At 40.9% G+C, this 26,008-nt stretch overlaps 2 pseudogenes; both read left to right on the top strand.

The window, feature by feature from the left end:
- The first annotated feature begins 664 nt into the window (after nucleotides 1–664).
- Nucleotides 665–17,431, top strand: LOC116125982 (annotated as a pseudogene).
- Nucleotides 17,432–19,140: 1,709 nt separating this feature from the next.
- On the top strand, nucleotides 19,141–20,245 carry LOC116125981 (annotated as a pseudogene).
- The last annotated feature ends 5,763 nt before the right edge of the window (nucleotides 20,246–26,008 follow it).

The following is a 26,008-nucleotide window of genomic DNA, read 5'->3' as shown; positions in this document are numbered from 1 at the left end:
AGCTCGGGACAAGGCCTTTTGTGAACACATCCTCGCACAAACTTCGCCCGAACGACCTGACAATCATCCCCTAATTGACCTAGCCTCATCGGGCACTCCTTACTGCTTTAGAATGACCTAAATGAGTCGTCTCTACGCTAGCGGCTCTGCGCATGTCAGGCGTCTGTCAAGAGCATTAAATGCGTTGTGTGCTGACCCAAAGTTGCTTTGACAGAGCATTAATTGCGCGTATATTCGAAACGACAACCCTCATCACAACATTGAATGCGACGTGGGGCGCATTTAATGTGGAGAGAGAGAAGGCGTCGTTTCGATTCTGAGGGGTGTAACCATCGATTCATAGTCTATATAAAAGCCGAACTTTTTTCAGATGATGCCACCAAACCCTTTTTGCCTCGAGTGAAAGACTTTTGCAAACCGAAAGTTCTTCTTTTTTCGATCAGCATCTCTCCGATATCTGAAACAGGAACTGTCCTCAGTCACGTGCCCCGAAGGTAAGGTCTTTTTTTTTATTTTATTTTATTTTATTTGGGGTGCAACGGCGTTGGGTCCCTGGTGTTTCATTAGAGACGCAACGCTGGAATCAGGTTCGAGTCGTGAATGGCGGCTCGACTACTGTTAGGGTTTAGGGACTGTTTCACACCGCCGTGCTAGGCAACGTGCGATGGCTAAAATGACTTTGTCTGTCGGTGGTGCAGACTTTGGAATGGAACCTTCAATGTCTCGACCTGAGGAAGGAGCGGTTCGTCTTCGCGGGATGTTTCTCGGAACGCATCCCTCGACGTCTTCTCGGTTCTCACTTGAGAAGAGTTCAGGATAAAAGACAGTTCGACGTCCGAGCAGAGGTGTTCCTTGATGCCCACCCGATCCGTCGCGGCATCCTGCCAATGGCCTAGCCGTGATCTCTAAAGAGATCTTCAAGGGCGGGGGGACGATTCCTTTCCCACCCTTTTGTTAGGTCGGTCCTGGATCACTTCGGGATCGCACCAATTAATTGACGCCAAACGCGTATGTCATTGCAGTCGCGATGTACATCGCGTGCTGCGAGAGTGGCTTGAGCGAACTAACGGCAGCGGAGCTCTGTGTCGCGTACTTTCTTAAGAAAGTAAGGACAAGGATTCCTATTACTTGTCCTCGACCTACCATCGCCGAAGGGATACATAGCTATCCCAACAATGCGGGGGCCTATGAGACGAAGTTCTTCTTTTTCTGCTATACGGCCACTGCCACTTTCAAAACCCAAGTAGGTTTTTTTCGCTAGGTTCATTGGATGTAGGCCTCCTTTATTCTAACGACCTGCATTCTTTTGCAGTTAACAAGACGACTAGCCAAGACTTGCTCACCGACCCGACAGGCTCATGTCATTTGGTCCTCCCCGAAGAAAGCCGGATGTAGAAGCTCATGATGACCGCGAACTTGCGAAGTACGTTTTTCTTAGTGAGAAGGCACTTTAGAGTCCCCAGAATGTAAGTTACACTGATACCCTTCTGGTCGTAGAATAGTTTTTGTTTGGTTACTAACGTATTTACATGCAACGACCATGCCTCCGAAGGAGTCCGGACAACCCCGACGAGCGCCGTTCAATTTCCCCTGATCGAGGAGAGAAAGGGGGCCGAAGCTGCTCCCCCCCCGCGGTGGTACAACTGGTGCGAACTACCATGCCTCCGCAGACTCGTCCTAACAAGAAGTGACCATAACAGAACAGGTCGCATAACCACCCACCTGCTCGCCTAAAGCGGAGGCCCGGCCCAGCGATCGAAGAAAAGAACAGATTCAGGCCGACGAGTTAGAGACCGAGTCTGAGGAAGAACCACTGAGGTCGAGGCAGGAAGTCAAGGAGGTCGGGCAAGAACCCGAGGAAGAGACGGTGGCTGCCGACAAGCGAAGGACACACCAATGCTGGATGCACTTGGGAACTTGCCTGAATACCTGCAGCCGATAGTCTACTCTCTACTCGAGTGTGGGCTATCGAGTTATATGTCAGTTTGCCGATTCGGGCAACGTCGACCTGATGACCATGTCGTTTCAACACTTAAGCAAGGTAAACGACTTATTCTTGTAAGAATGTCCGCCTTCTGTGTTCTAACTCTTTTTTGTGCTCGCAGGCTCTGCTCGCCATGAGAATGTCCCTGGAAAAGGCTCGGCTGGGGGCCGCGAAGGGAGAAAACAACCTGAAATGAGATCGCGAAGCTCAAATAGAGCCTGAATGACGTTGAGTCAGAAAGAGCACGTCCGCTGAGGCAGCGAATAAATATCTAAACCAGAAGTTGGCTGCCATGCGGATAGTTGACTTTCAAAAAGCGGAGCTTGAGCGACGTGTAAGAAATAAAAGAGCTCCAGAGGACAACAGCTAGGCTCTTTAGGAGGTCGAGAGAAAGCTAGAGCTACATATGACCTTCACACGGGCTCAACACAGAGCAAGAGAAGAGGCCTTTGAAAACGAAAAGCTAGCTCTCGAGCTGAACTCCAAGAGGTCGGGGAAAAATTGCTTCCCTGATCAAAGAAATACGGATTCAGTCCGAGAGATCGGGATAAGGCCGTCGATTGGGCGATCGGGTCTATTTATACGCTGCGACCAAAGACCCAGATCTGGATATCTGACCTCCCACCGGGTGGCAAGATACCTTGCAGATCTTGGCGAGGGAAGATGATGAAGCAGCAGCAGCAGCAGCAGCCGCCGTCCAAGGGTCCGATCAGGCAGAGGGTTAGGGTCTTGCTTCGAAGGATCCCCCCACTGACCAGGCATAGTGTAATGAGACTGCCCCCCCCCCTCCCCCCCCCCCCCCCCCCCCCCCCCTTTTTGAATTAACAGGGTCTTAACTTTTGTTGTAAATAAATGAGAATACATTTGGCTTTCAATTGTTGTTCGCTTTATCATACATGAGTGCTATTCATAATTCGTTTGTTTACATAGGCATATTACACGCAAATTGCTACAAGCGAGGAATAAATTTGAACTATTATAAGCGAACAGAATAATACTTTACAATAATTAGGAACTGACAAAATCAAACTATTATAACGGGGTTGAGTTCGGGATTACTGATAGTATGGTCGGAGATGCCCGGCATTCCAAGCTCGGGGTACTTTGGAACCGTTCAACCTTTTGAGATAGTATTCTCCGATCTGATCACCTTGTCGACCCGGTATGGACCTTCCCAGTTAGGTCCTAGTACCCCCGCACTTGGTTCCCTGGTTCCAAGGAGAACTTCTTTCAGCACAAGGTCTCTGACCTAGAAGTCTCTTCGCTTGACCTTTGAATCGAAGAACCTTTTCACACGTTGTTGGTAGACTGCTATCCTTAGCGAAGCCTTGGTGCGATGCTCTTCAATAAGATCCAGACTCGCCCTCAATATGCTTCGTTTTCAACTTCATCGTATAGTCTCTCCGAAGAGAACCAGTTCCCACCTCCACGGAATCATTGCTTCGCAGCCATAGGCTAGTGAAAAGGCGTCTCTGAGTTGGAGATTCTTGGAGTTGTCCTGTATGCCCATAGGACTTCGGGGAGATCGTCAGCCTAATTTCCATTGGCCGCCCCAAGTTTGGCTTTTAGAGTGTGCTTGATGGTTTTGTTGACAGCTTCAACTTGCCCTTTGCTTGTGATCTGGCGACTGAGGCAAATTTTTTATGAATGCCTAGCTCGTCGCAGAGAACTTGAGCTCCTCGTTGTCGAATTGTTTCCCATTATCCGAAATGAGGGTGTGAGGATTCCGTAGCGGCACACTATGTTCTTGAAAATAAAGTCTTTTAGCTTTCTGATCGTGATCGCGGCCAGTGGTTCAGCTTCCACCCATTTTGTGAAATAATCTACCGCGACCACGGCATATTTAACTCCTCCCTTTCCGACCGACATGGGGCCGATGAGGTCGATCCCTCACATAAAGAATGGCCAGGGGCTACATCGTTACCAGTTCGTGAGATGGGGCTCACGGAATGTTCACGAACCTCTGACATTTATCACACCTCTTGACAAAATGTGGGTATCTTCTTGGATCCGGGGCCAATATATCCTTGGCGACAAACCTTGTTCGCGAGAGATCGTGCGGCGGTGTGATTACCGCAATCCCTTCATGGATTTCTCTCTGATATAATCTACCTCTTCGCTGGTCACACATCGAGGAGAGGGCACTGAATCCCCTCCTGTACAGCTAATCCCCGATGAGTGTGTAACAGCAGATCTTGTTCGTAGGACCCGGCCTCGATCTTGTCATCGGGTAAGATCCCATCCTTGAGATACCTGTAAACGGGCGTCATCCAAGAGTTTGATTGTGTTACATTCAGGGCCTGTTCGGTTGAACTGATGCTCGGGGTCTCGTAAACCGAACAGGAATGTCATCAGGTGCCTCAGAGTCCAGCGACGTGGCTATTTTTGCCAAGCTCAGCCACAGGTTGCTATCTCTGGGGATCTGAGTGTCGTGAAATGCTTGAATTGCTCAAGCGCGACCTTGGCTTTTTTTAGGTAAGGACCATGTTCCTTTCTTGGCTTGGTATTCTCCTAGGATTGGGTTGACGCCCAGCATAGAGTCACCCATTTCTCTGGCCAACCGTAATCCGACGAGCAGAGCTTCGTACTCAGCTTCGTTGTTAGTCGCCTTAAATCCGAACCGCAGATGCCATGATGTTGAGCCCCTTCGGGACTCAACAGGAGAGGCCTGCTCTTGCCCTTTTTCGGTCGATGATCCGTCCCATAGAGTTCCAGGTCGATAGGTTCTGGATCCTCTTGGATGACTTCACTGGGCTGTTGGTCTGACTCATTCGGGAGATAGGAGAATTCTGAAATAAAGTCGGCGACAACTTGCCCTTTGATGGTCGACCTAGGCTTGTACTTCAGTTCGAACTAGCTTAATTCCATTGCCTATTTAAGCAGTTTGCCTGAGGCTTCCGGCTTCTGGAGGACCTGCCTGAGGGGGTAATTAGTCATTACATGGATTGTATGGGCGTGAAAGTAAGGTCGTAGCTTTCTGGAAGCGATCAGTAAGCATAAGCTAACCATTTCATTTCAGATATCGCATCTCGGCTCCGAAGACGCTTCCTCGCGTAGTAGATAGGCCATTGAACTTTTTCTTCTTCTCAAACTAGGGCTGCACTGACCGCGCATGGACTGCGAGACGGACAGGTACAGAGGCAAATCTCTTGTAGAGAGCTTAGAGAGGAGAGGTGGCTTCTCGAGGTTTTCTTTATACTTGGAACACTCGTTCACATTTGGAGTCCATTCGAACTTCTTATTGGCCTTCAAAACATTGAAAAAGGGCAAACAACAATCTGTTAGTCTCGATATGAAGAGCTTAGTGCTGCTATTCGCCCATTTAGGCTCATGACCTGCTTTTTGCTGGTCGGGTCTCCCTATCGAGCAGAGCTTGAATCTTCTCGGGTTTATTTCATCCCTCGTTATTAACCATGTATCCCAGGAACTTTCCTGATGATACCCCAATGAACACTTGAGATGATTCAGTTTCATTCTGTAGAGCCGGGTGTCAAACATCTCAGCGAGATGTCCATTTGTTCTGAGGCGACCTGGGATTGACCAGCATGTCATCCACATAGACCTCCATTGTTCTTCCGATCTGGTCGGAGACATTCGGTTAACCAGCTACTGGTAGGTTGCGCCAGCATTCTTGAGGCCGAAAGCATAACTTTGTAACAGTACAACCCTCAGTCTGTTGAAGTTTTGTGTTCCTCGTCTGGGCCATACATAGGGATCTGATTGTATCCCGAGTATGAATCTATAAACTTAGCATCGTGCCCCGAGTGGCATCCACAAGCCGGTCGATTCTCAATAGAGGGAAGCTGTCCTTCGAGTAAGCCTTGTTGGAGGTCTAAAATCAACGCATGTCCGCCATTTTTCGTTTGGCTTCTTTTACTAGGACCGGGTTGGCAACCCACATTGGGTAGAGTGCCTCTCGGATGGATCCACTTCGGAAAGGTTTTCCACTTCTGACTTCAACGCAGTTACCGCTCCGGATCCATTGCTCTTCTTTTTGGTGAACTGGCTTGGCCTCGCTGTCGAGGTTTAACGCATGGCAAATAACTTCTGGACTGATCCCGAGCATATCTACATGCGACCAGACAAAACACATCGACGTTTTCCTTGAGGAACCTATCAGTTCGTTAGCGACTGGGGTTTAGATTTTTACCGACTCTTAACACCTGCTCGGCTCTTTCTGGTCGACCTGGACTTCAGTCAGGTCCTCAACTAGCCCACTGGAGGGGCAGTCTTGAATGCGAGGGTCTAGGTTATCCTCAACTGGGCCAGGTCGTGGATCGATCCTATTGATCGCCATGGCCTGGCGAGGTGCATTTCGTGGAATGCCCTTTCCTTTGTGCGCTCTCTGGACTGCTTTTACATAGCAGTCGCGCGATGCGCGCTGAGAGCCGCTGACTTCCTCGATCCCCGTCGGGGTGGAGAACTTCATTTTCAGATGGTAAATTGAAGTGACCCGCCTTAAACTGTCTTAGTAGAGGTCGCCTAAGATCCCGTTAAAGGCTGACGGGCAGTCCACCACTAAGAATTCAATCATTCTGGTCACTTCGTCAAAATCGCCAGCGTGACCGAGAGTGAGATTGTTCCTTTGGAGTAGATGGTCCCTATGAATCCGTATAGCGGGACGAGGTAGCTTCAGGTCGGCCTCGTCCAATTCATTTTTTCGAAGGTAGATACGAACAAGATATTCACAGTCCTCCCGTTATCCACCAGCATCCTCTGGTTTTATAGCCCTATCAAGGGAGTATTCAAGGGCGTCATCGTGGGGGGGTGAACCTGGCCGCATCCTGTTCGGAGAAGGAAATCTCTTTCCCTCCGGCGAACCTTTTTGTGGTCGTCGATCCGCACTCATTACTCTAAGGGGTCGTGATGAGCTTCACGAGCTACCTTTTCTTGGACACCTCGTGAATTTCCAGCGAAGTGTGGTCCCCCAAAAATCAAGTTGAGACCGAGCACCCCTTTCTGATCGCGACTCTTCTTACTTGGCTCCCCCCGATCTTTTTCTTTCGAGGGAGCAAAGTCATCGATGTATTCCTTGAATGCCCCTTCTTGATAAGTTCTTCAATTGCTTGTTTCAGGGCTCGGCACTCGTCAGTATGATGCCCATTGTCCCGATGATATTGACAGTACTTTTTATTATTTCTGGCTGTTGCAGGGGTTTTCATGGGTTCGGTTCTCTGAGCAGACTGGCTTCTTCAAATTTATCAAGGATGCAGATACAGAGGCGTTCAGCAGAGTATATTGGGGCCTGTCGCGGTCACGACGAGGAACCAGGGCATAAGATTTCTTGTGCTCGTACGGGTTTTCTTTCCTTTTCGCTGATGTCAATGTCTCCTTGACGATCAGCTCTTCTACCTTCTCCCCCCACCAAACATACTGCCCGAAGATCCGTGATCGCGACGTCGTAGTGCCGCCAATGAATCCTCTATATGAGGAACTTTTCCGTGAGGTTATAGAATCTGGTGAGGGAAGCATCGTCCTCGACCTGTAATTCTTTCCATAGTGTTTGCGGGCGAATTCCGGCTATTTAGAGAGTTCAGTTGACTCTTCGGGGGCATGAGCCACTTGTTGAGTTCCCTATGGAAGCAGTCGATATAAATTGTAGGGACTCGTCCCTTTCTTGCCTTATTTCTGAGATAGCTCAAAGGCATCGAGAACTTCCGATTGCTTGGAAATGCCATAGGAACGTCGTGCTCATCTGAGGCCACGAACTGATCGTTCCCGCTTGGAGCGACCTTAGCCATCGCTTGGCATGAGATTTAGAGTCACAGCCAGGCAACGACATTTTGCAAGATCCGAAACCTGGTGGAGCTCCATCAGGTCATTGAACTCATACAAATGATCCTGCGGGTCATGGTTCCCATCAACAGCCGCATTCGGCATTCTAAAACCTGGTGGAGTGGAACAACTAACACTTCGGAGAGAAGGGGGATGCGGAGGCGACCTGGGCCTGCTCGTTCTGCTGCTCTCTCAGCCTTCCAGAGCTCGCTGTAACTCCTCAATTGTCGGTAATAGAGTCAGTTGGGGATTGCTTTCACCCACGCGAGTCCGGCCCTCGCGATTACGATTCAAGAGAGTCTGGAGGTCGGACTCCTCTTCGCCTTGATCGACGTTTTCGGCCGCTCTCGACACACACGCTGCAAAGGCGTGTGAAGCGGTGGATGGTGGGGGTATTTTCACGACCCTCGCGGTGGTACGACACCCCGCGAGGTGTAAGACCATCCTCACGTAGCGATCAGGATCGTTCCGCTGGCGGTGATAAGAATCGCCTCACCCAGCACTTTTGTTGGGTTCACCTGCGATGTGGCATGGGACAGCTCGGGATTTATTTTTTCGCCAAGTCTTAGTTTTGCCGGCACCTTGCTCGGGGTACGTTTTGTGTTCGTTGGCCCTTTGTAGCCTGTAGGCTTGCTTTTTGCCACTTGCTTACCCTTACTCTACGCGTTGCAGTGCTCGCGGCACGGGCTATTACCCTTTGCCGCGCTTTCGCGCACCTGCAAGCGTTTTTGGCAGTTGCACCGCCCCAACTGTTCTAGAGGGCACGCCTTGGTCCACCGGTCCAACCTTTGGTTGACCATCTGGAGAGTATTGTCGAACCTCTCCAGGTAGCCTCTGATGGCGGCGTCAAGCTGGAAGTTGCTGGGATATCCACCACGGCAATTTGTGGGATGGAAGTATTCTGGAAGAGGTATCCCCTTGGGTCTGGGGAACTCCCAACGCACTGGTTACTTGTTCGGTTTAGATTGGCGGGCCATCTATTGCTGTAGGACTAGTAGGGTTAGAGATTCTCCTGATAAGGATGAACACTAAATCTGACCCCTCCTTCTAGTGCCAAACTGTTGATGCGTGATTTTTGGCACCAACTAACTGACACGTGCGTAACGTTGATTGGTCAAGAGACACACTGATTATGTAAAATGTAGAATAAATGCAATGAGAGCCTTTTAAAGTGGTTTCGGATGCTAAGGTAGCAAGTCCTACGTCCACTGATTTGTATTAATATAGTGCATCAGTCGCAATAGCGGACTGACTTACAATGATTGATAAAAAAAAAAAAATAACAAAGTTATCAGAGAGAGGAGAAGAGCTAACTCCAAGTGTAAATAGCCGAATCCCCTTAATGAGGGGTCTTCCTCTTTTTATAGTGAGTGAGTGCAAGTAATCATCAGTAAATCCATGGGTTGGTGTGAATGTCAGGATTAAATCCGGCTTTATGTCACATTTTCCATCTTCCAAACTGATTTCACACGCGATTTGGAGCAGGGAAGGGACACGTGGGAGCTCCGTAGCTATTAGCAGCCTGACGTGTGCTTACCATTCTGACGGGAGCAGGTCAACCCCCCCCCCCCCCCCCCCCCCAAACAACCAATCACGTGATCTCCTACGTCCCCCCTTGATTTTCCAGGCATAACAATATATAGGTTGAATAGCTGAAAACCTCAATCAATGGTTGATGCAGAGATGTAGCTGACGATAATGATGATGAGACTGATATATGAATCCTCATTCCCTGAAAGCCTCAGTCAAATGGTTGAAGTAGAGATGTAGATGATGATAACGACGATATTAATTTGATTTTCTCTCCTCAATCATTTGTATTTTCCTTGAGTACATTGTCAAGTTTTTATTTTAGTGTGATAAGATTTTTTCTAGCAGCAACGGCTCAAAGCATTTTGATCGGAAAGGACCATTTCAGGGTGACATGAACCCGAACATTGATTATGCATTTATCATTTCCTTAGTCGTGATTCTTGATGCAATTAACTCTGTAGCAGCTGGTGCAGCCATTGCGCCAGTGCAGCTGCTGCAGCTGCAGCTAGTGCTGGTGGCGGTTGTTGATCCCGCTCAATTGTATTTTTCTTTTATGTAGTTGAGCCATTATCTTAGTGTCGTAAAATATGTTGTTTATCTTTGTTGATTTTAGTTTATAATATTAATGTTAGACCTGTACTTAATCAGAAAATTTTCACAAATATTAATACTGGACCTTCATTTATTTTCTAGCTCCTAACGTGTTCTTTTTATTATTTTTTTCTTTTATAATACTTTTTAATTTTCAATGTATTTACGAATTTGAATAAAAAAAATTGAAAGTTTTCTCACTAAATATGAGATTTTCGTGAGTGCCTTCGGCCGTCGTTGACCATCTTGGCCGTCGTTGATTGTCAACGACAACCATATCTTGGCCGTCGTTGACACCAAATGCGGCCAGATCTAGCTGTATCTGACATTTTTCGATTAAATCCATCGAGATTTTGGCTAGAAAAGACTATCAACGCATGACATGCAAGATTCAACCGGTCATGCGTCGATACGTGTGACTCCGACCACCCTCCGACGGTGGTGGCCGCCTGTCCGTATTTAATGAGTGGATTGGAGGTGTTTTTGTTACTTTTAATATCTTATTATAAAGGTGTTTAGTAAATAAACAAACATAGATGTATTTTTGTTAATTTCTAAATCTTACATGTAATAGTCACTCAATTTAATTTTTTTCAAAATATTATTATAAAAAGTATCAAATAATGAACCAACACTCCTAATATTTGCAGTAACAGTCCACCAACCACCAGAGGAGTTCACAAAATTTACCTAATTAATTAAATATTTTCTGTGTTATTTTAATCTATTTTGTTTAAAATTTGAGTTGCCTTCCTCTTTGTTTTTTAATATCTAATAATGATGAAAAAATATTCTCTGCAGATTGCAACAAGTGAACACGCACAAGACTTTGTCAACTTCCCCAACAACCCGGTTTGAATTGTCGTCAAAATCTGATAATCCAAACACTCTAGAAAAATAAGCCACTGAATGTCATTGTATAAGACGAAGCAATATGAATGAAATTCATAGAACAGACCTTTTTGTTTCTGTCAAACCTCATTCAATGGTTTCTTCATACTGCTCTGCCCATCATTTTCTCCATCAACCGCGTTACACGCTAACCAGTAAGCATGAGATCATAAATATAGTTGAATTCCCATCCCAATGAAGTTACATAGCTTTTCATTCTAGCCCTTTAAACTCAAAAGATTTGCCTCTTTCGTTATAAATGGGGAGCATCAACTCCATACTTTTGCAGCTGTGCATCCCAAATCACCATTTTTAATGAGTTGGGGTAGCTTCAAGTTGCGGCAATAAGAGAAGGTGTGTGTAGAGCAAGATGGAGAAGCAGGGGACGTGCATTACTAACCACATTTTTGGCTGCGAGTTTTAAATACCTTCAATTACTCAAAAGTTCTGTGTTATCTCCATGAGTTAGTTTTTCATGTGCCCATCTTCCCCATCATGACCACTGCACCTTATAATTAAACAGTACTCAACTAAACTACTGCGAAGATTTTCACGGCAAAAATCATCATCAAACCAATCAAAGAAAGGGAAGTAAAGCTCCATTTCAGGTGAGTTATGATCAAAATCTTGTTTGAAATATTTATTTGATGACATTTTTTTTTCCCTGAACAAAACCGTTCGGGTGTAAAGTTCTGGTCTCGTATATCTGAAATTTATGTTATGAATAGTTTTTAGAAAGATGTAGGGATCGATAAGGCTAAGGAAAGTGAGCAGCACTGTTTTGAGATATGATTAGAGTGAAATTTCAGCAATGTGGGTTTGGATAAACATTGACCGAATTATCATACTATTGTCATAATCAAGAAATATGAGACCATTCAAGGTTTTGGAGTCAGAATCTGGGGGCCGTAAGTTTGGTTAACTCCAAATTGAGGGTTTTATAATTTGCTGATTCCTTTTTCCTCAAGATAACACACAGAACTGACAGAACAAATCAAAACGCGAAATTTGAACGAATGCAAATTTTTATGCAGCAAAAACAAGGTCTATAATCTGGTAATGCTAAAAAATTGCTTTGTGATTAAGTGGTATATATGTAGAATATCATAACAAATTCCTTGACAAATGTACTCTATGTGATTAATAGCTTAATCAAGGAACTCATTTTAGCTAAAAAATTGTTCTTCCTGCGACTTTGAGTGATGATTTTCTTCTGTTTTCTTAATTTCCTTGCTTTTTTTTTTTATTTATTTGACAACTCTGTGAGTGTACTACAGAAGTAAAGAAAGAGTACCTGAGAAAGAATTCAAAGAATTTCATCCAAACCACCATGCAGTGCAACTTTTGAATAGAATTATCAGTTATATCTAAAGTGGCAAGAGTACAATTTCTTCTTTCAATATTCTTTTTAGCCCTCTAGGATGATTAGTTGTTTTAAAGATAAGAAAAAGAAAAGCAGCAGTCGAACATCAAAGAAAGATTTAAGGAGAAATTAAGGGGTTTTTTCATCTAGCTTCCTTTCTTTTCTTCTCTTTTCTCTTTTCTTTTTCAGCCATTGATATGATCAAGTAATCAGCACTATTGGAGATAAATCTAGCTAACTAACTCATCATATTTATTATAAAAGAGATTACTTTTGGTCTTTCTTGACAGGCAAAGTCGGTAGCACCACCTGGGACATACAGAGAACCACCACATGCCTATTCTATCTCTTCCTTCTCTTCCTTCAAATCCACGTTGGTTGACAATGAAAGCCATACACAGCACAGAAACCTCTTTTCTTGATCTCCAAGAATGTATGATTTTCTTCATTACCCAGATAGCGGACTTTTTCCCGTTGCAGTTTTGGAAGGTAGTACGAAAAGGATGGTCATTCTTTTGTAAATCTGTACCCAATCTGTTCTTCATTATTATCATTATTTTGTTAGGTAACAGCACCGCATTTAATTTCTATTTAACTTGATGAATTTTTTAACTGTTAAGTGTTAACCAGAGAGTTAATTGCATGCAGTCAGTATAAGATAAGTTATATCAAAATTGACAATTGCGACAATTTACTTCTATTCCTGGGCTTGTCATGTATTCAGATGACCCACTTCTTTAATTGTTCTTGTTTCATGTTAAATATATATAATATTTTTTTCTTTTTTCTTTTTTTTTTTTGTGGACATGGGGGCAGGGTTGTTCGGGCCAACTTTTTTGTATTTTAACAATCTTTTAGGTCTTGAAGTTGATAGACAGATAAATTTTCTCAATACCACTTTTATTAGCAATCCAAATAGATCGAACTCAAGACATCTTGACTAACGGTTCAGTTAAATGTTGTAGTTGGCAAATAATTTACAGTATTTGCAGAACTTGTAAAAAAAAAGCCTTTGAAGTATAAGGGTTTGCCAATGAATAATGACACGAGTGAGAGCAGCTTCACAAATTTTGCATGCCTGTGACTGTAGTTTTTTTTTTGAGATTGATACGTTTTCTTCTTGCCACCAAAGAGCACTTTTCTGACCACAAAAGTAAAGTGGCCCTAATAAATTTTCTTACTTTTAACTTTTCCTTTAGAAAATGATTGAGGCATCCTAAAAAATTATAACTTTTGTCCCATGTAAGGTGAAAGTATGCCCGAACATTAAAGTAGTACTCTTTTCCTTCGTATCTGTCATTAGAACCCGACTTAAAAGTTTGGATAACGTTACACAACTCTCAATATCTTTTACTATGAGTCTTTGTACAATCTCTCTAAAGAAAATGACATACAACAGAACGAAACAAATGAAGTCAAATTAGAAAAGCCAATGGGCTGCAGGTGAATATTTTCAATACAAGGGAACTTGAGACCAGTTGCAAAAAACTGATATGAACTGCCCTGAAAATTTTGAAGTGCTGAAGCTACGAATTGAATCTTCTGGCGTAGGTTTTCTCATTTATCGAATCACTTGTAAATTTAATTCTCATACATAGAGTAAACTAGTTACACCGCAAGCTTACAAACACATGTCATCAGATTATTGTACACCATGATGTCGGTACCGGGGAGAGGGAATCAGCTTGATCACCTTTACAAGCAAATGCTATGTACTAGAATGGCATGCTTGTACAGAGGCTGAAATCAGAAGGAAATGAATCTTCAGTATTTCCACGAGTGTAATTCAAGCAAAGACCTTTTAGTGCTTAATCAACAGGATGTCCTTTTACTTCATCAAAGGGACTCCAAGAGACACTTGCACATGGAAGCAGTGATAGCCAACCAACTAGATCTTTAGCTATTTATTAGTTAGTTTTACGGGGAAAGAGAAAGGCATATACATTAATACAACACAGAGATCGCACACCACCGACAGTAACTCAGTTACTGATCAAATATCATACTTCAAGTTATCAAATAGTTATCCACCAAACCAGTCAGAGAGGTATTTGAAAATCAAGTTTGACCCGGAGCTAAGAAGAAGCGCTTTCCAAACTCAGCCCCTGGAGATACATTCTTCTCACCCATTTTTTTAAGCAATTCAAGGGCTCTACAAACCAAACCTCTATGGCACAACCCACAATTGCCTATCAAACATCAAACTTGGCGGGCAAAATCTTTATCCAATCACTTCTCCAACAAATAGCAAGCTTCAATAACTTCACCTTTACTGACCAAACCATTAATCATAATAGTATACGTCTGCAAATTCATTGCAATGCCTTTCAATCCCATCTCCCTCATAAGCTCCTTTGACCTCCCCAGCTCCCCAACCTTACCACACTCCCTCAGTAACGTGTAATAAGTAATCACATTAGGCTTGCATCCCAACTCCTCCATACAAGCAATCATCTTGATTCCGCTTCACATTATTTTTCTTACATAAACAACTTATATACACATTGTGGTATGAACATTAGGAACCAAACCACACAACAATTCATCAAACAGCTTCTCTGCTTTCACAATAATCTTCATCTGCAACAACCCCACTCATAACCATACCATAACAAACAATATCATGTTTAATACCATCTAATTTCATCTTATTCAAAACATTCAAAGCCTCCAAACCCTTTTTTCTTCTTCACCAAACACCTAATCACTTAGTATATCAATCCATCCAGGACAAAACCCTAACTTTCTAATTCCTTCAGAAAGCCTAAACCTGAACACTTGACAAATCTTTTTCTTCACAAACTGATGCCAATACTAAGAGAAAGTTCTTGAATCAACACTAAATCCATCATTTATCTTCCATTTACATCTCAATAGCATACCAACTCTATTTATTCTACAAAGAGCACGGAATCATACCGAAAACATATTCTTCGATTCTAATATTCATAAGCTGACTCTTTAACAAGATTTGAGGGGACCATTTTAATACGTCTTTATTTCTACAAAGAACAGAAAGCAGTATTGAGTGAGTACACAGAAGGGACACACCGAACTTGAAATCCTATAAAACAATTAATAGAATCATGAATTTTATTAGCATCTGCATAAAGTTTAATAAATCAGCAAGATATACTCAGGTTTTTCGAATTTTTCATTCGTTCAAGGTAGTCAAGAACAGAGAGAGTTGACAAAATTGTAGGTTTCTGCTAGGGTTTTGATGTAAAGTGTGTAGGCTTCCGGGTTTGGTTCACAATTATAGATGTCAAAGGAGTGTAGAAGAGAGAGAGATATATGGTTGGTTTGATTTTGTTGTTGTTTTGTATTGCCGGTGGCATTGTTAAAGATTGCTTAAGATTTTGCATGGCTTGTTGTTGGTTGAAAGTTTGGTGCCATTTGGCTTTGTAGGGTGACAATGGCCATTTTCTGTGCTTTCTAAGGTAAGGATTGGCGCGCTTTAGGGGAGACCTGACCATTTGAGTTTCAGGACTATGAACAGATCTGAACGAAGATAAGGGTTTTGGAATGATATTTAAAGGCTTCTACATGGGTAAGTAAGTTTTTTATAAAAGGAGGTTACGAATACCGCGAAGCCAAGACAAAAATGATAAGGCACACAACCCTGTCTCAAAAGCACGCAAACTCGAAAATAGAAACACAAAGCAGACACAACCTCCAATAGAGACACAACAAGGGATACAACCGCCCAAAAGAGCACGTTGGCTATAATAAAGAAAAACGAATAAAAACCTAGGATGATTGTCCTTTCTTCTTATTAGAGCTGATGGTGGGCTGCATCGTGCTATGTTGGGCGTAAAAATTCAAGGTCTGTCGTGTTGTGGGCTATATCATACCAAAACTCAAAAATTCATGTCTTGTCGTGTCGATCTATTCACAAATTCAACAAGTACACACGCACAAGACTTTGTCATCTTCCCCACAACACGTGTTTGAATTGTCGTCAAAATCTGATAATCCAAACTCTCTAGAAAAAAGCCACTGAATGTCATTGTATAAGACGAAGCAATTTAATGAATGAAATTTATACAACAGACCCTTTTGTTTCTCGTCAAACCTCATTCAATAAGGTTTTCTTCAATACTACTCTGCGCATCATTTTCTCCATCAACCGCGTTACACGCTAACCCATTAAGCATGAGATCATAAAATAGTTGATTTCCCATCTCAAATGAAGTTACATAGATTGCTTCTCCATACCCATCATCTCATTGTTTTTTTTCTGTCAACTTCTATATGAATATAATAACCGCGTCTGACACCCCTGAATCACTAATTTAAGAAGCATCACAGCAGGATTTCTCATCAAAATCAAAGCGATTCATTCTGCAAACTCACTCCAATGGCGCATTTTACTGGCACTACCAATCCCCAACTGATATTTATCCTCCTCCTCCTCCACCACCACCACAAGCATAGTTTGCTAATAGCGTTTCAATTATAGGCCCTCAATTTTGTGCCATACTTACCCCATTGATCTTGCAATTGTGAGAAGGTTTTGACCATAACTGATGGAAATTTTGTTGTGCAAGACATCAATGGCACGTCCTTTTTAAAGTGAAAGGTACCTTATTAACCGTTCATGATCGCCGCGTTCTACTTGACTCAACTGGAAATCCCATTGTCACTCTGCGGCGAAAGGTCTCGTGATTGATTTTTTATTTTTTTATTTTTGCAAAGAGAACATTCTATCTGCAAGTATATCTCACTAATTATTTATTTTCTTTGTTGTAGATAATGACAGCTCATGATAGATGGCAAGTTTTCAGGGGAGAAAGTACAGAGCTAATTGATCTAATCTTACTGCTAAACGATCTTCAATGTTTCAATTAAAGACCAGTTAGATGTGTTCTTAGCAAACAATACAAGGAGGATGTTTGTGATTTCAGATCAAAGGAAGTTGGCTTGAGCGATCTTGTGTTTTTATGCTGGAGAGTCCTCCACAGTTGTTGCCCAGGTAAGAACATTAATAAAACCATATGGTATTATTAATCAGATAATAGATGATAATATACAAGTAATTAGTCACTAATTGAATTAATTCTTTGATTTGAAGATGCACAAGAGCACACTGCTGAAAGCATATTGCTTGGAAAGGACAAGTTCAGGTGACAGTAATACCTAACATCGATTACGCATTCATAGTCTCTCTTATTGTGATTCTTGATGCAATCAACACGAATCCGGTGGTGGATCTGGGGGTGGCTCTGACATCCTTTCTGGCGTTGAATTCTGATTTTCCTCTATTCTTTTATTTGAAGTCAAATAGTACTTGAGACTTGCCATTGCTTGGCTTTCTGGGGCTTGATTGGTCGCTTCTGAAGTTTCCAAGTCTACTATGATCTTTTTATGGAGTTTTGTTTATAGCATTCAACTGTTAATGTCAATAATTTATGAAATTTCATTATTATATTAACTTAGAATCAGTCACAATCCCTCAGGAACTACTAAAAAATTTCCAATATGCCAGCTTGTAGAGGCTAGAAATTGTCTACTTGTCCAATCCTATGCGATTTAAGGATTCTCTCGTGCAGATACCAATGAGAAGTGGGTTATGGAATTGTACTACACTTGTCCGACTGCAAAATCATGATTACTACCTTGACCCCCCCAATTATAAATAGAGGGCTCCTCTCTCATTTACGAGATTAGCTCATCTTTAGTCTAAAAAAGCATATTCCTCTCTCTCTCCTCTCTCCTCTCCTCTCTCTCTCTCTCTCTATTTATCTCTCTAGATTGTAATTTAACTCGATGTACGTGGACCTGACTGTAACCACCTATTAAGGATGTAGGATTTACTTTTAAGCATCCGAACACTTAAAAAACCGCTCCTTATTTATTCTCTCATTGCATATTTTCATATCACATGTATTTCTAAGTCTGCTTAGCACTTTATACGTAAAAATCGTTGGTGTCAAAATCAAGCATCACATCTGTATGTGGTCTAACACAAAGCAATTTATGAATGACATTTACAGAACGGACCTTGTTTCATTAATTGTTGAAGTTGTGGAAATGATAAACCAATAGAATTTGCTTTTGGTAAGCCCAACGGTACGTTCATAATTCTCTTTCTCGTCCTTTCGGCTTCACTTCGAATTATAAATCTTGGAATGTGCATATCCTCCCCATTTCTCATGCCTCCCAACTTGACTGGATTCAATTCGGAAGGTTTCTTCTTCATGCTGCTGCACCATCATTTTCTTCTATCAACCTGCGTTATGCTAATTTTTTTCGTATTTGTAAGGATAAATATTCATTATAGAGATATATTGCCTTATATTTTCTCTATCACCTACGCCTTAATGCTTTTTCATGGCTCGTTATTGTTGAGTGATGTGACAACTCCGACAGAATTATCCTATCGTTCTTTGCAATAGAGAGAAACGTTATGAGTCTTATGACCATGGCTTATGGTAGTTAAATTTGTTATGCAAGACAACTGAGAGCATCCTTGATAACTTCAAATTGACCAACATCACTAACATAAAAAATGCCCAAGATAAAGCCGCTAGAACTAAGCATATTTCAAAGTCATGTCATATCAACCAGGCTAAAAGGCGCCGGCTAAAGGGACTTACACTTTATAATTTTATCACGTGGTTTATATCTAATTTATAATCTAACAACTAAATTAATGCATGCACATATCAGACTTCCATTTCTGGAGCAATCCTACAACTTGCATATCTTCAGACCTCGCCTGCAACTTGTTTGATTTAAATCCTTTTGCTCATCAAATTCAGAGAAAAGCTTGTGGGAGAAATACAGTTAGAAGTTTCCGATTAGTACTTAATGACTTCCCAAAAGAAGTTGCAATATATATAAACAGTCGCCTTGGATGACCACGGCCTCATACTTTTATTATCAATTCTTTCATAATATTGTGAGTGGCCCTGATCATAAAATTTAGAAGCCTCAGACACAAGATTTTTCATCAACACATCAAATCAAAGCAATTCTTTTCTGCAAACTTACTCTCAAAATGACACATTTAACCAGCAATTACCCACCAACCGTTACATATCCTCCTCCACCAGCACCAGCACCAACTGGTATATATTTTCCTCCTCCACCACCACCAGCACAAACTGGTACATATCCTCCTCCTCCTCCACCACTACACAACTGGTACATTTCTCCTATCCACCCCCACCAGCACCAACTGGTATATATCTCCTCCTCCACCAACACCACACCACTGGACTATTCTCCTCCTCCACACCCCATGCACCAACGTATATATTCTAACCCCTCCACTAACACCACCACTACCCTTGCGAATAGCGAAAGTTATAGGCCCCCAATTTGCGAACATACTTATCCCGTTGATCTTGCAATTGTGGAAAGTTTATTGACCATAACTGATGGAAACTTTGTTGTGCAAGACATCAATGGCAACACTCTTTTCAAAGTGAAAGGTGCCTTGTTAACATGTTCATGATCCCGCTTCTACTTGACTCAGCTGGAAAGCCCATTGTCACTCTGCGGAAAAAGGTCTTTGATTGATTTGCTGCTGCTCAAAGAACTTTCTATCTGCAAGTATTGGTTACACTTAACAACTATCTTCAACTCATTTATTTATTTTTCGATTTATGTATGATAATGACAGCTCATGACAGATGCAAGTCTTCAGGGGAAGAGTAAAGAACTAGTATCTAATCTTTACTGCTAAACGATCTTCAATGTTTCAATTAAAGACCAAGTTAGATTGTTCTTAGCAAGCAATACAAAGGAGGATGTTTGTTGATTTCAAGGTCAAAGGAAGTTGGTCAGACGATCTTGTGTTATTCATGCTGGCGACTCCTCCGCAATTCTTGCCCAGGTAAGACATTAATATAAAACCATATGGTATAATCAGATAATAGATGATAATATACAAGTCATTAGCGACTAATTGATATTAATTCTGGATATGCACTATGCAGATGCACATGAAGGACACTGCTTGAAAGCATATTGCTGTGAAAAGACCACTTCACGGTGACAGTTTATCCAAAATCGATTATGCATTCGTAATCTCTCTTATTGTGATTCTTGATGCAATTAACTCTGAAGGGATGCTGTCTGACGTCCTTTCTGAATTCTGACCTTATTCAGTTCTTTCCTCTTTCGTTTGTATCTTCTATTGAAAAAAAAAAAAAAAAAAAAAAAAAAAAAAAAGTGGTTTGAGTGATTATTTTCCAGTGTAATAAATATTCTGCTTGTTGTCGGACTTTAGACTTGCCATAACTTGTCTTTCTGGGGCTTGAATTTGTCGCTTCTGAAGTTTTCCAAGTCATTTACTGATCTCTATGATGGACTGACTAATAAACTTAAAAAACGGTTTCAATAATTAGCTGCTAAAGAAGGAAGAATAGAATTGTTTGACCCAATTATACAATCTATACAGCAACCAACCCCTCTGTTTTTTCTCTTTGCATAATCCCCTTCTGAAACGGCCCCCTCTATCATCAGAGTTCGTAGTACAACAAAGAAAACCAAATTAAACCGTCGTGAATTTCTTCTTTCTTAAAAGCAATTCAAACCTTTTGTCTTCTTCTTCACCGAACACCTATTGACATTATATCATCACCTTACCCTGACAAACCCTGAATTTTCCTCATATTCAAGAAACCCTATTACATCAATATTAACAGCAATTTGTTGATTCAACACTATCCTTCATGGGTAACTGAGGGAACACACCCGAATTTGGGTATTCTGAAGGTTAATAGAACTTGAATTCTATCAAAATCCCTATAAATTTTTAACTATAAAAGCGGGTTCCAGTGTAAAACAACTCGAAACCATTCGAGCTAGCAACCTGGAACTATGTATGCTTCAGATAATTAACTATACTTTTTTTCACATAACAAGTAGTATTTTAGTACCAGAGGAAAGCAAATATGCAACCGAAATGAATAATTAGGGCAGCTAAAGATATTTATGAACATGTACAGACTTGTCAACTTGCCTCACCAAAGGTGTTGTATATCAAATTCATATGCTTGTCTATTAACCACATTGATTTATATCCATTAAAAAATTTCACATCATACTGCAATTGCATGCCCAAACTTTTTTTTTTTTTTAATGATTAGGGTGTCCAAATCAACTTACACGTCTCTCATTAATCCCTCAAGACCCTGAAACTACCGACTGCAATAAAGCTTTACTGCTACCCTTATTAGTAATTGAAGAGAGACTTGAACTCACACATTTTGAGCAATATGGCCAAGAGTCCCTATCGATCAGCTTGACCACCTTATTCAGTGCCTAAACTTTCCTTTGGTAACCTTCTATCAACTTAATAATTATAATTTGTTTTTCATCTCTACTTTAAGTTGTTTCCATCAGGGAGAAGATCGTGACAATCTTGATCCCTCGCCAATTAAATCCCTTTAACCAATTCAAATCTAGATAAGGCTTTAGAGAAATAGAATGAAAATTGTGAAGTACTTAACTTGTATAAACAAGTATCCAAAGGCTTTCCATCTAGTCACTTCGAAATTCTTCATCCGATTTTTGTTTTGTTTGTTAGTTTGCTGTATAAGATATTCCTTGATCACCTCTCTTTCAATGGCACATTTCGCTTATACTTCTCCCACCAGTAGCTATTCCCTTTTCAATTATAAGCCCTCAGTTTTGTGCTCATCCTTGGCCGGTTGAACTTGCAATATAAAAAGCTTAACCATAACGTATGGAAAATTTGTTGTGCAGATTTATGAATGTCACATCCATTTCAAATTGAAGTTAGAAGTCGAGCTCTGGCCGCATTTTAATCGACTCTGCTGAAACCCCATTGTCACTCTAAGAGAAGGTCCTTGTATCACTATTTTTTGTATCTGCCTGTACGAATATCACTTCATCACTGTTTTCTGCAATGGTTGATTTATTTTGGTTTATCATATAAGAACACGCATGAAAGATGGCAAGTTTTCAGGGGATGATAGTTAAAGGGTCCGAAATCTAATATTAGTGTTAAACGTCCTCAATGTTGCAATCAATTACAAAGCCTAAGTTAATGTGTTCTTAGAACAACCACGGACAATGTTTGGTGATTTCAAGTTAGAGGAAATTGCTGCAACTAACGATCTTCTGTTATTTATGCTGGAAGTATCCACATGTTGTTGCACAGGTAAAGAAATTTAATACCTTGATTCCTAATCTAGGTTTCAGTTGGAACAGCACCAATTTTACTGCTTTTGGGAAATGCATTGCTATGAAGCAAATCGCTCAAAATCTGTTGAATGGAAGCAGATTTTCATGGTGACAGTGAACCCTAACGTGGTTTGCATTCATTTTTCTCTTATTATGATTCTTGATGCAATTTACTCCGGAGTTTCCAATGAAAGTGAAGATATGATGATCATCATCATGTATTCCTAGATCTAGTACTTTGGACTAGTTGCGACCTGGTGGCCTTTGGCGGTTAATTATTTTATTTCCTAATTCTTTGATTTTCCTTCGTAAATAACAGTACCGAAGAATGTGCATTGATTCTGCACCGAATAACGTGATTCGCTTACCGTTGATTAATATGATTTCTTTTAAAAAAGTGGTACCATGTATCAGGCATGTTGTGTGTACTCTTCGTACTATACTTGCTCTGCTTGCCTGTTCAGGAAGTTTAGGATAAACGACTTTTTTCCACCTAATAATGATTTAATTACACTTTTTTCACACCGTAGATTTTAAAATAGCACTTGGTTATCCAAATTATTAATTATACTTAGAAAGGATTCACACTTAACATCATCAGCACCAACTCCTCCGTGATAAGTCTGATGGTTAACCGACAGAGGATTTTGATCAATAATGCTATGTACAAAAAATTTACGAAGATTCTTGTACAAAGTGATGTGGTAGGATATAATGGAAGAGTGAATATAAAAAGTCAAACTCATCATATCAACACGTTTAAAATCATTTTTGTGCTACATCACTTTATACAAAATCTTTTAAATTTCTTTATCTTTTCATTACTAGTTATGGATATTGTGCACGTCTCATGTTCAATTATTCCACATCTCAAAAAAAAAAAAAAAAAAAAAAAAAAAAACAGAATGAAGTTTGTGAATACTTAACTTACGAATAACAGTATCTTATATTGCTTACAATTAAATAAGTTACATATATTGCTTTTGATGGCTTGGTCTCTGTGAAACTTCCCTCACCCATATAAATTTTTATTTTTTGTCAACTTTCTATATACACAAGATTATATGATCTGACAAGCCCTCGTATAATAGAGCCTTAAAAAACAGAATTTCTCATAAAAATAATAAATAAAGTGTAATTTTGTCATAAACTCATCTCGATGACCATTTTATACTAATATTACCTCACCTACATTGCTAATAAGCTAGGTTTCAGTTATAATTTATAGGCCATTTTAATGCACAAATTTTATCCCAGAGAACGTATGACCATTGTTTATGGTAATTTTGTTAGCAAGACATCAAAGCATCCTTCATTATTTTTTGACTCTGTAAAATAACTCCAAGTTAAAACCAACATCAATTAACATAAAATGCCCAAGATAAGCTAGCTAGATAGCAGGATACCTTCGTCTGGGGGGATTGCATTCACACAAAATAGAAGACCCACTTAGAGAGAGTTTGTCCTTGTTATTACATATTTTCTCTATAATCACTTTGAGTGTAAGACAATACAAAGCATGCAATAACGTTAGAGTTGGTCAAGACTCCCAAGCAGGCCCGAGCTTGGGCCCGTTTGGGACTTGGTCCCAAATGGGACCAGTCGGTCCCAACCCATGAGCCAATTTTAGGACCTGGACCGGTCTTATGGGCCTGGAAATTTTATTTTCCCCCATGATCTTTTTTTTATATTAAAGTTAATTAATATAAATGTAATATCCACATTTCACACATTCAACGCTTCACAAATAAACAATTAATATTTTTTTTATTAAATTATTTTATCTTCATCGTCATAATATTTACTCATTCAAATCCTATTCCTAAAGAGTTCGAGTATTCAAGATCTTCAGGATGTTGGTTGTAGTCTTCTTTCTGCATGATCCAATCCCGTAAACACTTATCACACTTCAATCATCTCAATCGGTTAAAGAACATCTCATGTCTTCAACAATCCGACCACTGTTGAAAATGTTTACTTAGATGCATTGTAGAAACTGCACAAGTAAATGTCACGTGCCATTTAGGCTACAATGGAGAATCGACTTTCAATGTTGGTTCGACCATTGAAGAGTATCCATGTCACGTTTTCTCTTTCATCGTCATAAAGGACAGGTCCACTTGTAGGTAGCAATTCAGTCATTTGGTTCAGTATGTACAAACTTGGAGCTGCTACTTCTGCCATATTCCATATATGTCCACTTGCTCGATCTTTGATGGAGGTCTGCATCAGGTCCTGCTCGTCTCTCATGACACGTTTCCACTTCCAATTTCCAATATGCATGTAAAGAATATCTTCTACAGTGCAGATGATACATTCAGCTACCAGAAACACAATAACTCATACAAATGAAATCAAATAATCGATCACTCAACAAAGTATAAACACTTTGTCAACTTCCCCAACAACACAATCTGTTGTGTCACTATATGTATTGTTATGCCTAAAAAATCAGGGTTGACGTGAGCTCACGCTAGCAAGGGCAAATTAGAATTCAGGAAGACTTTGTGCTTCTAGACACTGCCACGTCGCGCAAGGACGAAAGAGGTAAGGCCATCGTCAGTGTGGCAAGTGAATGTCAGGCTTGTGAGTGGTTAGGAATTGTCCACCTACCCAAGCCCTACACGATTCAAGGATGTCTCCCGTGCAGTCAATCAATGGGAAGCGAGTTAGGAATTGTACCACACCTGCCCGACTGCAAGGTCATGATTACTACCTTGTATCACCCAACTATAAATAGAGGGCTCATCTCTCATTTACGGGTTTGACTCATCTTTAGTCTAAAAAGCACACTCTCTCTCTCTCTCCCCCTCTCTCTCTCTCTCTATTTATATTCTCTCTAGATTGTAATTCAGCTCGCTGTATGAGACCTGACTGTAACCACCTATTAATACAACCACAGTGGATGTAGGATTCGCTTTTAAGCATATGAACCACTTTAAAAACCGTTTCTTATTTATTCTCTCATTACATATTTTCATATCACATGTAATTTCTAAGTCCGCTTAACACTTTGCACGTGTGAGTTGTTGGTGTCAAAATCAAGCATCAACATGTATGTAGTCTAACACGAAACAATTTATGAATGACATTTACAGAATAAGATCCTTTTGTTTCATTAATTGTTGAAGCTGTGGAAATGATAAACTAATAGAATATGCTTTTGGTAACCGCCAACGGTACTGTTCATAATTCTCTTTCTCGTCCTTTCGGCTTCACTTCAAATTATAAATCTTGGAACCTGCATATCCTCCCCATTTTCACATGCCGCCCAACTTGACTGGATTCAATTCGGAAGGTTTCTTTCATGCTGCTGCACATCATTTTCTCTATCAACCTGCGTTATGCTAATTTATTTTCGTAATTTGTAAGGATGAATCATTCATTATAGAGATAGATTGTCTTATATTTTCTCTATCAACCTATGCTCTAATGCGTTTACGTGACCCGCTATTGTTGGAGTGGTCGGCAACTGCAACAAGAATTATCCTATTGTTCTTGCAATAGAGATCGAGAAACGTTATGAGTCTTATGACCATGGCTTATGGTAATTAAATTTGTTATGCAAGACAACAATTAGAGCATCCTTAGTAACTTCAAATTAAACCAACAAACATAAAAATGCCTAAGATAAAGCTAGCTAGAGAATAAGCATATTTTAAAGTCATGTCACATCAACCAGACTAAAAGGCGCCGGCTAAAGGGACTTA

The sequence above is a fragment of the Pistacia vera genome, unplaced genomic scaffold (assembly GCF_008641045.1).
Source record: "Pistacia vera cultivar Batoury unplaced genomic scaffold, PisVer_v2 Contig174, whole genome shotgun sequence".
Taxonomy (NCBI): Eukaryota; Viridiplantae; Streptophyta; class Magnoliopsida; order Sapindales; family Anacardiaceae; genus Pistacia; species Pistacia vera.
Note: the sequence above shows the minus strand (reverse complement) of the source record. Positions and strands in the feature narration are given on the sequence as shown.